The 4,008-nt window shown below is 39.1% G+C and overlaps 1 long non-coding RNA gene across 1 annotated transcript; it reads right to left on the bottom strand.

The window, feature by feature from the left end:
- Positions 1 to 2,783: 2,783 nt before the first annotated feature.
- LOC127471870 (uncharacterized) lies at positions 2,784 to 3,805 on the bottom strand. The gene is made up of 3 exons (XR_007904780.1): positions 3,721 to 3,805; positions 3,501 to 3,608; positions 2,784 to 2,874 (listed from the first exon to the last, which is right to left on the bottom strand). It is a non-coding gene; the product is annotated as an uncharacterized LOC127471870 (long non-coding RNA).
- Positions 3,806 to 4,008: the final 203 nt, after the last annotated feature.

Genomic DNA, 4,008 nt, shown 5'->3' with positions numbered 1-4,008 from the left:
CACAAGCCAAATGAAAATGGTATGTTTTATTGAATAGACAGGCTACATTTCCTGTCACAGGCTGAAAGATGCCCAGAGCTGCCAGCTTTTAAGAGAAATAAAAAAAACCTCCAACCCTGAAGCAAAAAAAAATCCTCTAATAACCTACTATCTGTGGGTTCTCTTATGCTGACTTTTTAATGAGGAAGATTTTTCTGACTGTTACTTTCCCTTCCTGACTGTGGGACTTGAGCACGATTAGATATCATTTGCTAGGGCCTGCCATTCTCCCCCATGCTCTGATATGAAACAAGCAATGCCCTTCTGCTTTACATCTGACCTTGACAAGGGTGTTTCTCATTTCCTCTCCACTTTTTCCTTCCTAATCCTTCCTGAAAACATGTGCCTGCTGAATAAATTGGATCCAGTGTTTTTAATTGGCATCTTCCTGGTGTTTTTGCCTGTGGTTGAATTTTACAAGCGTAAGGTCCTTTTAAAGGGATAGGGGAGATGATTTCCCCTTTGACAACATACCAGATGTGATCTTTACTGCTGTTACCATTCCCCACCTCTATGTATGTCTGGAGTGTAGCTGCTCTGCCTGCTAGGATGGTGTGGTTTGACGAATGCCATGCTTCAAAAACACAGCAACAAATCAACCTTCCTCAGTGAGGTGCTTAAAAGCAGAGGCAAGAACATCAGCCTGTTAAAGTACAGATTTAACAAAGCCTCTTTTTTCCCTCTCTCTATGAGGTCATCTTAGCCTGAAAGTGAGATATGAATGATCATTTATTCATAAATGTCTTCCACTTATACCTCAGAATAAGTAAATGACAAAAGAAAATGGGTACAGCTACAAAGAGAATCCAGGTAATTTCAACAATCATATAAACCGGACTTGGGACTGAAGTAATGAATTTGCAGTCTCCAGTAGTGCTGTATTAGGTTTCATCCTGAAAACATAAGTATCTTTCAAGACTAGTAGGCTACAGTTTAAAAGATAAGGTAACATCACTGCCTGACCACTTTCCCTCTTATTGATCAAACTAATTTTACACAGTGATTAAAAACAGAAGGTAAAATATTTGTCTTGCCAAAGAATTAAACTAATTCTAAATTTTAGAATTGCAGCACTCTTCAATAAAAGATGGAGCATCTTTTGTTTCCTTTTGCCTTTATGTACACCACTGCCACAAATAAACTAGTACTGAAGTCTGCAGAAATTACTTACTGAAAAAAACTATGACAAAAGGGAAGTGTACTAATTTTTTAAATTATAACTGCATGTTCACTTCCTGATTCTTGTTAAACTGCTCTCTTTATGAAATCTCCCCCAATAAAATGTCACTTGTCAGTAACATGCACTGTTAAATGTCACATTAGCATCCCTTGACCTTCTTGTATTTTCAGGATGTGACTGAGCGCCTGCTGTTACAGGCAGCCTGCAGTGGGACACATGCAGGGCACAAGTAAAAGACCACTTTTGAAGACAATGAAGACATTAAATGGTTCACAGGAGTTCACTTATGGTTTGAGAAGAAAAGGGATCAGGATGATTGCAATCCAGATGTAATAGACAGCTCCTTTCCACAAAGGCACGCTCCAACACCAAGACCACAGCTGCCAACAAGGAAAGCCAAGTCTTGTAAGAGTAACAGAGAGGAATAAAACATCATTTTGTCAAAAGATCAAGGAGACATTTGAGTTATCACTCTCACTTAAAATATTTCCTTCAAAATGCTTTGATCAGACTTGTTTTCCTTTGTAATAGGTTTGTTCCAGAAAGTTTTCAGCCATGGTGGGGGTGAGTGGGGCAGTAATAATCAAGCTCTTCTATCAACAGAGACATTTTTCTGAGAAAGGCTACAGGGAAAACAAGCGTCACAATGCCTTGGATTTTATTTATTTGAGCTGTAAACACAATTGAGGGTGGAAAAAGGCAAAACCAGATCCATCCTTCTATCAGGAAATCCTATGACATTATGAAAGGATAAAAAAACCTGACATAATTCAACAGGCTAATTACTAAAAGGCTGTTGGAGGGAATTCTGTAGACTGGTGTAAGAGTTGGTTTCCTAAGACTGTTGAAATTCCATTCCGTACACAGAAGAATATTTCTGTGAACTCTTACCAATTTCACTGTTTTCCCATTCTTTATTAAAAGAACATTAAATGAAGAGAACACAGCAAAACTGCTCAAGCAGCCATTTCTAATAATTCATGCTCCTTGTACCTCACCATATCATATAGAATGGAAAGAAGCTCTCAGACAAATACGTCACATCAAAGAGCCAGCAGGCAGTTTTAGGATACTCAGAGGCTAGGTTTTTACAGATTTGGAGCTGCTGAGATGTGAGCCATGGAGGGGAGAGAAGCACTGTCTTCCCTTAAATTTGGCATAATCACATAAAAGGTGGCTCTTGACCAAAAATTTCAGAGAATCTGAAAATTTCCTGCTGACTCCCCAGATCCTGATAATGCACTAAAGTTTGCATTGGTAGGGTCATATAGACAAACAAAAGTTTGGGATGCAATCTCTATATCTCAGTCCCTTAAATTTCAAATATTCTTGTTCATTATAGGCTGCTTAGGACAGAGACTGGCTGCCACAGAGTTCCCATCTCAGGACCTCAGGAAAGTACTTCTATCTGCTGTCAGAAACCTGGTTTCCAGAAAAGGTGAACATCCTCCGTATGTCCACTTCATCCACTTGATGAAATCAGGCCTGCATTTCAGCATGGCTCTCAGAGGATCTACTTTCAGGACGATGTGAACCCTGAACACTGCCAGCTGGCTCTCCAATGCACCCACACAAAGACTCAGGGTTTTGCCCAGTGAACTGACAGAATCACCCCAAAGGCTGCATATCCAGAAATGACCAGAGTCATGCACCAGCTAAGGAAAAAAAGTAAAATAAAAATTAGAACTTGAGTTAGATATTAGATATATTTTCTGATACTGGATATCTAGAAAAAGTGACTCTGTGATCAGGTTCTCATCATGTTTATGCTTGTTTTTTATTCTACATAATTTTTATTCTACCGCCATCAGCCAACAACAAAAAAATGTCAAGGCTGTCACAATTAGGTTTACGTATCTTTCTGTCCATTGATAAGTTCATAGAGCAAAGCCAGAATGAAAGAGCTATAGCACTTCTCAGACTAGAAACCTCTGATTCTAGGAATATATTATCTTTTAGAAATACATTATCTCAACTGCATCTTAGAAACAAATATGTAGATTTAGTTCAGTAAAGAGCTGGTACTAAGTTTTTGTGTTCCAAAAGTGTGGGTCCAAAAGTAATCACCATGCATGTTGTGAAAAACAGGTTACAGACTTATATTTAAGCATAGAGAAGAATAGTCTTTAAAATGCAATATTTGAAAAGCAATAAGGAATGAGATTCATGCTTAGGAAGACTAAATAAAGATTCAGTGAAATAAATGAACAGACTTCTACACTTTGTACTGAGAAATAAAAGGAAAAATAATTTCAAAAAGGTAAGGCAGATACACACAAACCTTCTTCTCCCTGCACGATATTGTATATACCTCGATAAAGCAAGAACTTGAGGGAGGAGACAGCTATTACCAGGCATGGGGTCACTTGTCCACCACAGAGCTGACTTTCTGCAGAGATATGGATAAATGATCAAATACCTTATTGCATATAGTCAGGTTCTGTTTTACCTGCATACATTTATTCTTCATGATCAGAAGTACCTTTGTGACAGAAACTTACCTGACAGAGTAAGTCTTTAATAAGAAAAACAGAAAAGAGCAGAAAATGAAGTTGGATTTTTAGGTCCTGCAGGTACACAAACGGTAGACAGTGAAGTCCTGTGAGCAGAGGCTGTGCAGCACACTGACTGGTGTGCTCCAAATGAGATCATCACTTCTCCTCCTGGACGGGAGGCAAGCGGGTGAGGTGAGCCAGAGGGCGTACAGATGTGAGTCTGCAATGGGGAGGGAAAAGAGGAGGGAGAGATGGAATAGGGAAACATGGAACAAGCACAGAGGACTGAAGCAC

The sequence above is a fragment of the Manacus candei genome, unplaced genomic scaffold (genome assembly GCF_025592945.1).
Source record: "Manacus candei isolate 608988 ecotype Guabito, Panama unplaced genomic scaffold, ASM2559294v1 h1tg000027l, whole genome shotgun sequence".
NCBI lineage: Eukaryota > Metazoa > Chordata > Aves > Passeriformes > Pipridae > Manacus > Manacus candei.
The sequence above is the reverse complement of the archived record's forward strand: the minus strand, read 5'-3'. Positions and strand labels throughout refer to the sequence as shown.